Consider the following 16,503-nt stretch of genomic DNA (forward strand, 5'->3'; position numbering starts at 1 on the left):
ATCTTAATAGGTATTATTAAAGGACCCCTTACCGACAATCGCCTGGTCGTTTCCGATAACAAAGCTAAGTTTAGCTAATACCGCATGATGGTTGTACACGTAAAAATCCAGACACTAACAGAATGCTGTCACTAATGATATGACCTTCTTTAAAACAGAACGCAATCAAATAGTTTTATACGACTGTTTAGAACTAAAGTAGGCCTTTTTTTGTTTTGAATTTTTAGAACATCTGCAATGAAAATGACAGGAACATGGATTTGCGCAGTTTCGAGGCACATGTTGTACCTAACCTGTGTATAATTATCACGTAAATAATGTTGCCAAAAGTTGTTTAAGGTGAAAAAGTACTGTAATCAAAATTTCAATTACAATTAAATTAAATTGTTCCATACTATAAGGTACTGTATTAAAAATTTCAATCACATTTAGGTCTTTTATGTGAAAGTATAACTTTGAAAATTCGCATAAGAATCGCATAAAACCGCATAAAAAGACTTTCGTGTACTCAAAAAAATTGCATTGAAATTCATCCCAATATTCAAGAACTACAAAATGAAATTCATTTATTTACTTACTTTTTAGAAGTAAGTTTTTTTTACTTTTTGTTTTGGCTGGAAGGCACCGGGTCCTCAGAACCCATTTCGGCCTTCTTAACAGCAGTTATATGAAAGCTATCTGATAATCAAATTCGGATCTACTGTAAGTCTACCCGCATACACTGGTAATGTCTTGAACTGATGGTGGCTTCTAGGGATGTCCGATACCGAGTCGATACTTTGAGGTATCGATACTTTCTTTTAAGAATCGGGTATTTTTGGTATCGATATCGCATCAAAGCGATACTGTTAGTATCGATACTTTTGGTTTCGATACTTACAGTATCGCAACAGATTGAAGTCAAATCCCATCACGAAGGAACTTTTTTTTGTTTTTCATGTATAGAGGCTTTAACTTTAAGGTCATTTGCCTCTTCAGGTCAGAAAAACTTTCCAACCGTATGTGTGGGGTTGGGAGTCGAACCAAGACTTTACGCTATACCCGCCTCCAATGGAACATATTTATTTCTTCGGCTTCGACGAAGCGCTAAGCTCGCGCATATGTTGGTATGACGTGAACTAGCCGTCGTTGAAATTCGTTCTCGCTTCATCCCATAGGTGCGCTGAAACATGCACATAAAGGTCATACTCTCAGAGGATTCAATCATTTAAATTGTTCACGCTGAAGGAACCCTCCTTCAGTGTGCCTAATAGCGATGGAATAATAGCAATATGAATTGGCTTTTAGTGTAGTATTCGTCTATCAACATAAAGGTTATGACATGAAAATTGTTGAGAAATTAAGTGAAATGTGTAATCAACACAAATGGAAATTCTTTGACGGAATGGAAATTCTTTGACGTGGACCAAAAGTCGCAAAAGGCGAAGTGCAATCTATGTGACGATAAATATGCATATACGGGTGGCACAACCAATTTATGCAGAGCAAAAAAAGAATTGTAACAATCTGGATGGGATTATCAATTGATGTGGAAAACTCTAGACGTACTGAACATCAAATGCAAAAAATTTCTGTTTTCAATAAAAATCGCAATACCGTATTGAGTTTATTACATCACCTTAACTGAATACTGTGTATTATTCTGATATGGAATTATGCATCTTTTCGTGTAATATTACAACCTTTAGAACGACATCAAGATTGTTGTGATATTATATCGTAATCGCTGCACATCAGTAGTGAGCAGTGATGTGCTCCAATTTTAATGTAATATCACAAATAAGTTGGTGTCGTTCTAAAGGTTGTAATATTACACCAAAAGATGCGTATTTTCCTATCAGAATCGTCCAAGTATTCAGTTAATACGATGTAATCTACTTAATTCAGAAAATTATTACATTCGATGTTAAGTACATTTAATTTTTTTTCACCTCGATTGATAATCCCAGTGAGATCGTTACAATACTTTTTTTGCTGTGTGGCAACACCTTTTTGTACATCATAAAAAAACGCCACAGTCGACAATCATATTTTATTTCACAGTTCAAAAAATTCTTGTGATTTTACATCTTATGAGATGCACATAATTGGAGCGTCATATTCCACACAAATTTATATTCAAGAACATGTATAATTTTGTGGTTTGAAAATTACATGACTTGAAGTCAAATGTAATGTAATGCAAAGTATTATAATGTGATAAAAACAAAAACAAAATGATTGGCAATAGCGCGACTTGAACCGAGAAACATTAGATCACAAAGCTTGTCATTTAATCAACTCAGCCACAGAAGCACATATCTGCCGAATGTATAATTGATACATTTAAATTCAGACAGCGGCACTTGGTAGCCGAGTACAAATTACACTTGGAACCTGTAAAATTCTGTCTTAATGGAATATTACGTCATTTGATACGTTAAGTAGCTATAAATTGCATCGATTGTAAAAGTTTATCGCCTGTAAAATTCATAATTTCTTTTTGTTTGTTGAAACGATTGCTGCTCAAGTATCAATTGATACTTACAAGTATCGATACTTTATTGCCTTTTGATACCTTGTATCGATACCCGAAATTTCGGTATCCCGATTTCGCTGGTATCGATACTTTACCTTCCGAGCACCATCCCTAGTGGCTTCACACATACAATACCATCCAGGCAACTCAATATTCGAGAATTTAATTTAATTTTTCATATCAAATATCGTGAGTGGTTTCACGAAATAACTGGCGTTTTCGCCATTTATGACCGGCATGCGTTTGGGCCAATATCATGCACAAATATGTGGAACCTGTAAGCAAATGCATTTTAATTGTTTTGCGATCGCGGGCTTTACCGTGTGTGAAAAAAATATGTGCCGAGATTGTGAGCAGTGTAGTGTTTAGAATATATTAAGAAAAACAACAAAATTTGAATAGTGTTCGAATTTATTCGTGCTTGACTTTTACGCGTGTCATGTGATTGGAACTATGGCTCACGCTCGAGGGCTTGTAACAGATTTCAGCTAATTACTTCAGAAGGTGCATTTATGCAAAATCACACCACAATCACCTATGAGGTATCGTTCGATCTCGCGCAAGTTTCGCTTTGTTATTTATCAATAGAATGGACTGGTTTGGCAAGATATTTTGATTCTAACTGAAAGGTAGTCAAGTGATGGTGACAATGTGTCTAGCTAGGACCTCAGTTATTTCCGACAATAAAATGTATTTTTGAATTTCGTGGTATTATTACTTTACGAAAAATGATAGTTTTATTTTTGAACCAAATGAACTCAAGTGTTTTTCTTCAACATATATTTTATGTTAATTCTGTGTATATCTTTAATTTTTCATAACCGATCATTGGAGTGAATGCATATGCACCCCTTAATTAACGGCATCAATTATATGTAATAATAGTCACATGATAACATACATGATGTAGCATTACGTTTTGTCCTAACTGGCATAAATGGTGTTTAATATTCCGTCCCAACACTTTTCAGTTCGTGTCGAGCGTTTCAAGTTGCAAACTCTGCGCAGTACCAATTCTGCGACTTATAACAGGCGATTCGAAACCGGGACTGGATGAATGATTGTTCGTTTCTGTGGTGGTAATGACTGTAACTTGAAGTGGTCTATTTTACAGGTTATAAAAATTATATGCTCTACTGTTCATTGGATACGCGGCAAAAATAATCAATCCGACTTAGCGCAGCAATACCGTTCGCATGAAATAGTTGTTCGATGAGATAAGTCAAGTGATGGAAGGCGTAAGGTTGAAGTTTTATTCTGATTTACTCGGGCGAATATTTCCATACGAATCGTGACAGTGCTCGTATGTGTGATCTTGAACGTTCTAAGTTCTTGACAATGTTCAAGATCGTGCGCATATAAACAAGAAACTCCGCCTCCGCCACCTGCAACCTCATGCGGCAAATTCGCCATTTTTATTACTTCGATATCAGTCCGCAGCAAAAGCAGGTTTTCGAACAACCACTTCGCCCTGTCGTAACATAGCAATCAGCAGAAAACGGGTCGCTCCAACGAATCAGTGCTTACTTGGCGAGGTGACAATAGACACGGCGGCGTTGTTTTTTCCCGCGATCTCACGATATCTGTTTGTATGGAGTTTATGGTGAAGTGTTGATTGATTTAATCTGTTTTGAATCAAGCGAATCATTTTCAAGGTGACCACCGAAAATTCACCTGCCATAAGCACCTGATTGATCAAACGACGGTGCTTTAACCCTAGTGGTAAGCATCATCAATTCATTCAAGTGACCTTAGCTTGAACCGCCTGCTGCCGCCAGACTGGCTGACTGATGATGTTGGTTTGAGTAGCAAACCAGAACGAAGATGGCGATGACGGGCGGTTTCGACTGGGAATGGTCATGTGGCAAGCACTGATCATCAAATTATCGTTCGTGTAACAGTAGTGAGTGCAAAAGTGAATTTTCAGGGGATAATTCAATCTGTACGTACGTTCATAAGTGACTGTCGGTGCGTAAGTGATAATGGGGTCTTAATCCAATTTGTGATAATAAATCTGTTCGTTTACATTGGCGATGAACGTGTTGCGCTGAACTCAAACGAATGACTTTGTATTGTGTTTTTATAAAATGTACTGGATAAAGGAATACATTCAAAATTTGGCACCATTGAGAAGCTTAAAATAACAGGTAGGGAGAGTTTTTTCTCAACCAAAACTTAGTTGAAATTATTATGAAAATACCTATCCACTACATACATAAACCCAGTTGATATATTCAAATTGAAGTATTGGTGTAATCTAATGTAATTCTTTATGTTGTAAGATTGAACGAACTGTTTATTTAAGTATTCTGTACTCAATATGAATTCGTGAGATTTGACAAGCACTTGAATTTGATTTACTGTTTTTAACAATCGCTTTAATTTTTGAGTATAAACATTTTTTTGAACTCGAACCCCTTCCTTAATGCAGCTTGTTGTTTTGATATATTTATTCGAACATATGCTCAATTGGTGAAATGATACTAAAAAGATACCGAAATATCACCAATTTTGTTTTTTTTTAAATGAAGCTGAAAGTATTTTTTATCAGGCCATTACTATCCAAATTTGATAACGGAATTTAATAAAACATAAAATTTACTTTCTTCAAATTAATTAAGATCACTTTTTTGGAATGCGGAAACCGTAGCTTTTGTTGTCAATGGAGATAATTCTCCATAATTTTGATTAATATGTATTTCTGTGAAACAATATATCTCATGATCATTCTGTAAGATAAAGTGATTTTTCATATCGCCAGCTCCTATCCTAAGCAAAGACACCCAATTTTTCTATAAAATTCTCGTCTTAGCACAGAAGAATTTAAACGAGGAATGAATATGATTCATAAAACAGTGTTCATTTTCTTGGTTAAATAGTATGCCATTTATTTTTCGTGAAATCGTAATCTAGTTACAAAACGTATTTGGCAAGTTATTGTTCTATCAAATGAAAGAAAATTTACATTAACCAAACATAGAAACTTACATGTTTATCTTAGACATAAAAATCCCACATGAGCAGGATCGGCCATATTTGTCGATTGAATTTCGTTTTGAATCGTTGACCCGGTGCTTGACCAGATCTAGGACGAGGACCGGGTAAGTAAAGTAAAGTCTTGTTTCCATTACTGTATAAATAATAAATGTGACAATAAAATCAGTTCTAGACCTGTTGAAGAATATTTGCGACCTTCGTACTATCATCGCTTCATTTGTTGTCATGCTGTCTAAGCAAACTTTATTTCGAAATAGGGCGGGCACATCATGATGTGTAAGATCATCGACGCGTTCCCTAACCTCGTACTTCGACTTAGAAGATATTATCAGTAAAAGTGTAATGAATCCTGTTTTAAAGATGTTGAATGCCAACCAGTTTGAAAAAAATTAATATTTCTGCCACTGAAATTCTCAGTGATTTTCTGATTAAAGAAAATTCAGTACTAAAACTGATTTCACATGGCAAAAAATCAGTTGTGAAAAGCAGAGATAACTATACGTCTGCTTAGCGGTTTTTGTTGAACTGATGAGTGGCGTGGCAGTTCGATATGAACTACTATGCCCTGAAGAGTCGAAAACGAAAAAAAAAAATTAAAAACACTGAATGTTTTTCTGATGTTTGCTAAAACAACGATTCATGATTTTCGATTTTTAATTATTCAACAGCTACATTTGCTTTGAAACTGAAGTGAAAATGAAATAATGATTTCAGGGTAATGATTTAGCGAATAGGCGGCACATATGTAGAATATCTTTATATCGTTCACTGAAATAAATTAAGACTTACTGTTGAATTAACTTTGCAATTCATAATAATCGAACTTGTCGAATGACTAGAAATTACATTCGTCAACATTTCATGTAGCATTTGCATGAAATTTATAAACTGCGACTGTAATTTGAACTGGGCTAGTAAGGGTAACTAAGGTATTAATTTACATGTCAAGCAAATATGTGCTTCGGTGACTCAGTTGAATTATGGATGATTCTCGGTTCAAGCTATCAATATTTTTATATTTCTATATTTTTTATATATTTTCATGAAACCATGTAGTTTTCAAATCGCACAATTCTACATGTTTTGAATGTAGCTTTGCGTAGAATTACATATTAAAAAAAACTTGATATGAGAATAGTATTATGTATGTATGATCGATAATTTTTCATTATATTTCTAATACTTGTATTGGTGGCATATCTAGTACATTTTAAAGCCAATGAAATGATACTCAATATATCAATTAGTATTTTCAATGTTTACTTTTGTGGCTCAATATTGTAAGGTTGCAGGTTTCAGTCCTGCCTAAGTGAAATACAGCATCACTTATTTAACTTTTTGAATCTTTTGCTGGATAAGTATAGATAAGAGATGCGCTGGCGATACGTATCTAAATGGTGTTTTCAAAATTCTGGGAAGAATCGTGAACTAATCAGAAAGCCTGCAGAAGCAAACATTTCAACTCCTTCATTGAATTTTCCAAACATTGGCTAATTCTATCAATTTAAAAGAAATAATTGATGCGTTGGAATGTGATCGTTACTACTGTTAAATTTGTAATTAAACTAGTTCTCATTTGCTGGCATGCATTGCACACTACATTCGAGTGGTATCTAAACAATCCCGACCGATTGCATGCTGTGAGACGAGTGTCTCCTCAAGAGGCCTGATGGGTGCAAGATATGAGACAGATGTGATCACACCACAATCCTACTTAACTTCCGAGTGATGTGAATTTGTCGGAGAATGAGTGTCGAACTATTCCATCGATGGTGATGGAGAATGTTCCCTCCTGCCATTGTTATGGTAAGGGCAAAAATCAATGATCAGATAAGTGCAAGCACGCGACCAAAATATTGAATTACATACGCACGTTGACGCAGAGCAGCGCGCATGTTATTCGGCCACACCTTGGTGATCTCGAATGTGCTTATGTTCAGATAAACATCCCATCATTCATTCCCCTCCGATTGGGTGCTGCAACGAAACACACTCATCAGCGATGGGTGCAGCTTTTCGGGAATGATCGAAACAACTCCGGCAAGGAATGAAGCAGATGTCAGACTGTTACTTAAAATGTGCAAAATTCGGCGAAGCATGGCGTGTGCCGTGTGTCAAGTTGGGTATTATTTTTGCTTGACTTTATAGGCTGCATTATGACCTCCAGGTCTCGACAGACGTTGAGCATGTGGAATTACTGTAATTTTTACAAAGTGCAAGAACTCTTAATAAGAGTAAGAATTTTTTCTGATATCGTGCAAGTGTAGTAGGTTCACTCGATGACTGCCATTTTGGGACAGAATTTGTTGAATATCACATCTAATCGTAGGAAAACATGTCTAGTTGACTTCCAGAAAATTGATATTATTTTCGCTGATATGTGCTTGACTGTAAATTCTTCCAGAATCAACAGGAAACAGTAGTCTGTCTGGATCAATGTGGAATCACCTGCTTGTTACGATCCAGGTGTCTCTGACAAAAAAAATACAGCCTACGTCGTTAGGTGGACCATTATACGGAGGGATGTACCATGTAGTTCTTCGTCGTTTATCCTTACACGCTGCGTAGAAACACGGACAAGAAACGTGTCAAATGTAGAATCAAGGAAAAGAAACGTATGAAAATTCTACAGGAAGAATGGATTTTTCGAGAGAACTAATCATTAGCAGCATGGTTTGTCCCCTCCACATATAATAGCATTCACGGTCTCGGTTTTAAATTGCTCACATTTGGCTTTGACACGATTTCCTTTTAATCCACCTTGTACAAATATTTGAGGTGAAGCTTGGATCGTTCCAACCCACTAGAATCCAGCAATATATATTTCTCTCCAGCATCTCTTTCCGGTTTCGACTTCTCATACATTTATTTCAAGTGACTTCAACATATACGATAGCAAAATCGCGCTTTATATATGGGTCATATTTAATCTTTCATTGCACTACTCCACAATTCTTCGTATTTCAAGTGCAAGATTGGAGCTATTCTAAGATCAGTAAGATGGAGATACGCAAGCAAACATCTTGTGGAGGTCAATTAAGATATCGATTCACTGTTAGATTTAGTCGAGAAGTGTGTTCGACCCAGATTGGTGAATGTTTGATTGAACCACGGATTCATTACATCAACGGAGACGAATTGCGTATTTTCAACTACCACGGTGAGGGTCTTAGCTTATGCCGCCTTTTTCGAATTTAATTATATAATTAGGGGGTGTGCTAATAAAGCGATGGGTTAATTTCTTCGTGCTAATTATCGATGGTAACAAAATTCGCTTTATTACTTGCATTTGCCGAAAGCATTTTTTGCTTACCACCGTAGTCAATACGATAATTCGATTTAATTGTACTGTAATATTTTTTGTATGCAGTAAATCAACTAGCAGCGCTTAGAACATGATATTCAAGAATGTGTTTGTTCGTTCAATGCTCACTTCATTCAAGTTGTCGAACTCTTACGAATTGAGTGAACAACATGAAAACTCAATCAGTGGCGAAAGATTGTTTCGGTATTTACCGCATGATTATCTTCATTGTTATTAGAAGCTGTTCGAAAGGCGTAAAAGAAAATATAGTAGTCTTTCTCCTCCCTTTGGTGATATTGAAGACAATCGTAGAGACATTATACGTTTCGTTGTCTTTTTCCTAGATACTTCTTGTTGATCGTAAGAAGAATAATGTGCTTGAAAATGTCGGTGAGGCTTCTGTTTATAGTCATATACATCAGCATATTCCAATATACAGTTGTGAGAGCGCATCATTTTTATTCAATGTTTCTTCTAATGCAGACACAAATAGTTTTATATTGGGAGCAATGTAAGCATATGAGGAATCTTTTTACTATTTAATTCACTATATTAATTATTTATCCAATACAATTGAAATTAGTTTTCGAAAGAAAGAAAAAGGAATATCATAATTCAATAATAGTCTACTCTAACATGGAAGCCATGTTGTTTGAGCTGATTCACCGGCTCATTAGCGGTTTTACAACTCAAACCTGTCAGTTTACAACAAACTAGCAAGTTCACCTTGATTTTGAGTCTCTATTTACATGTGCACATTGTAGATAGCATGATAAATGGTTCACCAAAGACCCATCTTGACGAGACACTGCGTATAGGCTGCTATCGTAGCATAGATTTAGCGACAGAGGATTTACATTTAAAATAAAATACCACCGCACTTTGTTAGATATTCACCTCGCACCTTAAGCCTCACCCTGTCTTTATGCTAATGCAATCGCTCGTCAAAATACAAAACACAGCCTACTGAATAAAGCAAAAAAAAGGAACACAAGCCAATGAAAATAAAACAAAAGGCAACAAATAATGCTTTTTTTTCACTATCTTGGCGATTTACAAAACTCATCGCATTTGCATACAAACAACGCTGATGCGATGTCATTTGCTTAATAATTTAATAATGATATACTCGGCCCAGGGATAAAACACAGTTTGCCATAAATTGAGGGCTTCTGCTAACTTGACGCAAACGCTGAACATCCAGCAGCGGCGATCGATGTCCGCCGATGTTTCACACGCAGCAACTCATTCATATCGATATTCAGTAAAATATAGCTGATGAAGCAGTGGCATAGTATGTCATGGCGCGGTGTGATTATAATAATGCGTTCAATGGTCGTGACATTTGCTCTCATAAACATGCATTTTTGCATTGCATCACGTTTACAACCAATACTGACGCTTAACATATGTCGGGAGTTCAGAAATCACGTTAAATTTTGATAACCCATGCAAATTGAACCCTAAGCGAGTTTATATTTTGTTTATTTAAATTGAAAAAAACTCGCTCTAGATTCCTCGTTAATAAAATTTCGGTCCACCTTTCGGACCTGGCCGGCGCCGGTAGTGATCATTCTATTCTGAGGTTACCAGAAGATGTAAATTGAAGGATGATTCACCAATCCCTGAACTGATTACCTAATAATCCTCTGTACTATTCCCGCTGATCCCGATTAGTAACGGAGTGGCAAACAGGGGTAGTCTATCAAGCTCAAGCTCAAGCTCTTTGAAACGCCCATTTATCTACAAACTGTTCGATTGTTTTGCGTTTTATTTATTTTAATAATTATGTAAATAAATATTCGGATATTTATCAGGTGTACAACTTTGCTCCCGCCGTTTTTTTCCAAAATTAAAAGCTTTATTACGAAAAAGTGCTTACAGATGTATTATTCAAAGTATTGTCCGTCGCTAGCGACAACTTTCTCCCATCTTTCCGGAAACTTTCGGATCCCGGCTCGAAAAAAGGAGTGCCAGGTCGTGTGCCATCGAACGGAATAGGTGGAAGTCAGAAGGGGCACCATCTGGGGAATACGGCGTGTGGGGCAAGACTTCTCATTTCAGCGTTTCGAGGTACTTTTGGACCACTGGAGTGTACTTTTGGAGTGCCAGGTCGTGTGCCATCGAACGGAATAGGTGGAAGTCAGAAGGGGCACCATCTGGGGAATACGGCGTGTGGGGCAAGACTTCTCATTTCAGCGTTTCGAGGTACTTTTGGACCACTTTTGCGACGTGAGGCCGAGCATTGTCGTGTTGGAGGCTGACTTTGTCATGTCGCTCTTGATATTGTGGCCGCTTTTCTTTTAGCGCACGACTAAGGTGCATCAGTTGCGTTCGGTAGCGATCTCCTGTGATGGTTTGGCACGAATCTTCATCAAGCAATGCATTTAGAATTGGCGAGAATTGGGCACATAAACAGACATTTTCGAGCGTAAATAGTACGAAATCAAGAACAAAAACGGCGGGAGTAAAGTTGTACACCTGATATGTTACATTGAATGGATAATTTATATTAGCTCAGTGTTTCTTTTTACTTACTTAGTTGCAGTCACTGTCTAAATTTGAAAATATAATATTTGTAAAAGTCAAATAAAATGTTGCTAGTTTTACACAATTTTTTTAGATGTAAGCAATAGATAAAATATACGATTTTTGGAAAAAGACTCAATTTGAAGATCGTTTTCGCTTTTCTCATATAGAAAGGTTTTGCAATCACTGTGAAAACCGACTTATTAACCGAGGTCCGGAGGACCGAGTGTCATATACCATTCGACTCAGTTCGTCGAAGTAACATTTTTTTGCACTCACTTTGCTCAGAGATGGCTGAACTTTCATGAATTCAGATTTAAATGGAAGATCTTGTAACCGCACACAAAGTTCCTGAATTCTAGAACCGGAAGTCGGATTCGAATAAAGAAACCGACTTCCGATTCCAGAATTACAGGGTGATGTGAACAAAAAAAAAGAATATAAGTGCACTTACTTTTCTCAGAGACGGCTGAACAGATTCTTACAAACTTAGATTCAAACGAAAGGTACAATTATCCTATACAAAGTTTTTGAATTTTATTTTGATACGATTGAAAAAATTCGTATTTCAAGTTACTTCCTCACTTTTCTCAGAGATGGCGTGACCAATTTCAACAAATTTAGATCCAAATGAAAGGTCTTATACAAAACTTCCGAATTTCATCCGGATCCGACTTCCGGTTCCGGAATTATAGGGTGAAGTGTGTTAAAAATTGGATACCGTCACTTGAAGCGGCGAAACAGAACACGTAAAAAATTGCTTCACTTGCCTCGAAACTATTCCAGTCGGTAGCCATTGTCAATAGACAACAAAACAACCCGATTCGGGTTATACTGGTTCTTGGTTTCAGATTCCGGAAGCACCGGAATTAAAAAGTAAAATAATTTCAAAACTTTGCCTCGGAACTATTGATTTGGCTTTCCCTGTTCTTGGGTTTTTGATGAATGACCGATGATTGTAGCCATAGACTCAAAAATGGATTCCAGTCACCTTTCTCGAACCAACTTCGATTATACCGGTTCCTAGATTGCGGTTTCGGAAATACCTCTTTTCGTTTCTCAGAGATGGCCTAACTGACCTGAGTACTGTTCCACTCTGTAGGTTATACTAGTTTATGAACAAACCTTTTTGTTTTTTTAAGAATAAAAAAAATATTTTGAGAAATACCACACATTTATATATGAGAATATGTGAGATATGAGAAAGGCATCATTACACCACTAGGGTTTCACGTTTCGCAGTGATGTTCTGTGTTTAGGTTTCGCATCCACACCTCTCAATTCTGCTTCATTGTTCACTCTTATTCTGATATGTATCTGTTTTGTTCATCACTTGTAGGCAATGTTTAAACCAGAGAGAATCAATAACCGAAGAAATCAATTTGTATTGGATGAAAAACGTTTATGTTCCAATTGAAAGAGTGAATTATAGTTCTTTCCAAAACATTCTACTCAATCACTCAACCGAAAAAAACTACCATTCCAAACTTAATCTCAGAAGTCCTAATCAAAAGCAATTTTAGTTCTTTAAATTGAATGTATGAAATGGTTCTGGTTCAGCCGTGTGTAACTGAATTTAACAGCAATAAAGCTACCTGATGTATTAAATCGTCTTGCCGTAGATTATGATGTTTACATCCGTTATTGAACACAACCGGATGATGTCCGTAGCTGACGCCCGTGTAGGTGCGTTAAAATCAATTCCAGCAATTCGAATGGATTCTATTCGGACGTCTACCGGTGCGCGAAACGGTCCGGAACAAATTTGTTCCATTTAATAGAAGCATTTTCGCGCTTCGAATTTCCAAGTATAAACATTAAACCAATATAATTAATTTAGTATGGCTTGCTCTCAAACCAAATAATAATAAAAGTAAAATCAATTCAACCCACTCGCAACCGCACCATACTAATGTGATATTGAAGCTCAAATAGGTGCAGTCACAAGAAAGTTAATTGGGACAAGATATTTGAAATTCACTGTTCTTCCAACCAACTTTAGGTGTGCTTCACGATGTATGGTAGAATTATTGTAATTTTTTTTCATAAGTATCTTATTCATTCAACATTATTATTGGTCATGGGTCACAAAGAAGTTCAGCGTCTTATCTGATTGCGTTCGAAATTTCTTTGGGACCGCTATAGCGGAATGAAATGTTCTGAGTACAGCGTTTACTCGTGTGTGTGTATGAAACCCACCCAAGGGCGTCGACATTTAAAGCCGTTGCTGATGACCTTACCCGAATTTTGAAATTGTTGAGCTCATATGGAATTTCTTATTCTAAAAATCCGTTACGCACTGCTAGTGTCTGTATATATTTACGGCTAGAAATTTGCTACCATAGCAAAGTGAACGGGATGTTTTGTAGAAATAGGCACGGATGTACACAAAACAGGATAAAGTATATTCACCGTGAGAGTTCCACATGCACTCTGCATGTGTCGTCTGCGGAACGAGTTTGTGGTATTAACGGTTCACTGGCGACTTTCCTCGTAGACGGTAGGGAGCATTTGCAAACACGTGGAAATGGGTCAGAGGAATTGCTGCTACGTGCCAATAGGTGAACTCGTTTGCCTCGACTAGCGATGGAAAATCACTGCAGTATGGTAAAAGACTACAATTTAAGCTCATATTTGCTTCCTTCCTGTAGTTATATCGATGTCATAAGCTTATTCGACCTTTGGCAAATTGGAATCAACCTGTTGTTCGGTCGATTTTGGGTCGTTCATGGCTTCAACTTCGGTCGTTTCCAACAAACTGTTGTCACAGGGACGGACTAGATTTGTGGCTGGTGTGTTAAGAATGCCATTCGTGTCAGACTTACGTGCAACTTTGACCATGAAACCGTATATGTAGGTATAATTTCACAACGTGTAATCATGATTAGATTACCACACTAAATAAATGCGGTATAAGTCATGCTAGTTATGCAATCGAGCCACATGGGCACATCTCATCAATGGTAGGACTTTGAGGATTGTTTCACGTTTGCGCGTAGTTTAGTTAACAGAATGGCCAACTTTTGTGCTTTTGTTCTAAAAACTATAAATGGCTGTAACCTTAGCATGTGCATGGAAACGATTTGATTGTAATAAACTCATTCTCGATTATAGTTCAATTGATTGTTTTCAAAGCAACATTAGAACGAAACAAAAAAAAGTATGGAAAGAAAAACCAGGCCATTTTTCAAGATGGAAAAATTATGCATGCTGTATTTGTTCAACTTTAAGCTATTTACAATTCCCCCCAAAAGTTTTGGACGACAGTTTTTGAATATGTCAGAGGCCAAAACGAACGGGAACGGCATCAACCCGCATTTAACTACAGAACCGATTTATTCCCCGTTCTAATTCATTATGAGGGGAACGTGAAAAAACAACGAATATGTAAAGTACTGCATTGTCGATCGTATAGACATAAATAACATGTAAGAAGCAAGGAAGAAAGGGTGAATATGTAATTGAAGGCGCTATACTTGCCTTCTCAGTGAAGGGGTCTTCCTGATGTGCTACAATTGAATGGAACCTGATCCTACAGTGTTCTTAATGCATATGATGGTAAGTAGCTAAAATTGCCAGTGTGATCGGGGTTCACCGGTTGTTAATTAGAATGTAAAATTCAATAATAAACCGTAGGTTCAGAAAAAGGGGAATTAGCTTTGCCTGCACTTGCGATGTGATGCGTTTGGGAACTAGGCCTTTGCAACGGCTGCACTAGAAATGGGACAGGTTGAGGTCAGCACTGGTGTACAGAGAAGAAAAAATGCAATGGTTCGAAACATTGTATGTAAATTTGATGAGGATTTAACCCTTTTCTGATGGCCGAACAAATAATGTTGGGGTTAGAGTGTTTCACAATGAAACTAGCATTGAAACATTACACTATTATATTCTGTCAAGCAGAAGATTGTTTTCACCTGTCTGAACTCAAACGTGTTGACAGGGTTTCAATTTTAATAGGATACAAAAAAACAACATTTGATAATTTGCTCTAGAAATTTCGTACCTAATGGAGTGCTAAGGTAGAATCCTAAAAAGAACCATTGTTGCAAAACGCAAAAGGGAAGTATCAGTTTGTTTTTTTTTTCTTGAAGATTCATCAAGCAGTAGCGGAGGAAACTGCTTCATCGTTTTTCAAAAATTACTGTTTTCCTGAGATTGTAAATAGAACCTTAACGACGCCGAACGCACCAGCAAGCGTAAATTATTTGATGATGTCTACTCACAAGCATTATTGGTTGAACACGACACGCAAACGCAACGACTGCTTGCAGATGTACCAAGTCAAATTTTCAAATGTATGTAGAATTGTAGATCTAGCGAGTAAAAAACGCCCTCTTTTGTTAACTGTCTGTTATGTGCACTTCTAAAACTGTAGAATATTTGCTTTGAATGTTGCTAAATTGGGTAAGTTTTATGTTTTAGTGGCCCAACAGCCACAATCTGTAGGTTCCGGAGGTCAGATTTGTATAAAAATTAACGTAACCTCTGAGACCTTGCGATTTTTCATTTGAGCTTCAGTTTGATCGTTTTAAAATCAACCAGAATAAACTTCAGAAAGATTTTTTTGAATCACATTTAAATGATATATTACGTTATTTTTTCTCATCGTTGCTCTTAATAACAATTTGAAATTTAAAATTCACTTCAGCCTGTAATTCTGGAACCGAAAGCTGAATACATCAACTTAAGGAATCTCAATACCTTCCATTTTAATCTAAGTTCGTGAAAATCTGTCCAACTGTGTCTAAGAAATCTTAGAAATTTAAGTTTGGGAGTATGCAATGGCTGTTTTTGGTGCTTCCGGAATCGGAAAACGAGATCTGGTATTCTCACTACCATTTGTTTTGATTTTTCAGTGTCATATATAAAAATACAGTCTTGAAATTTAATTTTATATACTTTTTTCCATAAATACGTTTATTTCTTAAAGCAATTTACATAAGTTTTTCTTGGCCGTAGCATCACTTTTTACAAAGAATTCTCATCCCAATATAATTCTTATATACTCACAACGATTTGAATTGAATAAAACATATTCCTCTTATTTTTTAAATATCATATTATTTGAACCAAACGATTAACTGCTAAAAATTTATATACTTATCCGGATAACATTCAAAGCGGTTCTATGGGATTGCAAGGCTTTAATTCG

The 16,503-nt window shown here is 36.5% G+C and overlaps 1 protein-coding gene across 8 annotated transcripts in view; it reads left to right on the forward strand.

The window, feature by feature from the left end:
- Positions 1–16,503, forward strand: part of LOC131439583 (semaphorin-1A) — a 125,517-nt gene that overhangs the window by 93,527 nt on the left and 15,487 nt on the right. The window contains exon 1 of one of the 8 annotated variants that reach the window (XM_058610776.1): positions 4,002–4,240. The exons of 6 other annotated variants lie outside the window; for them this stretch is intronic. The gene's annotated coding sequence lies outside the window, so the exon portion shown is untranslated. One more of the 8 variants, XM_058610774.1, reaches the window with a different exon arrangement.

Source organism: Malaya genurostris, chromosome 3 (assembly GCF_030247185.1).
Source record: "Malaya genurostris strain Urasoe2022 chromosome 3, Malgen_1.1, whole genome shotgun sequence".
In the NCBI taxonomy this organism is placed as follows: domain Eukaryota; kingdom Metazoa; phylum Arthropoda; class Insecta; order Diptera; family Culicidae; genus Malaya; species Malaya genurostris.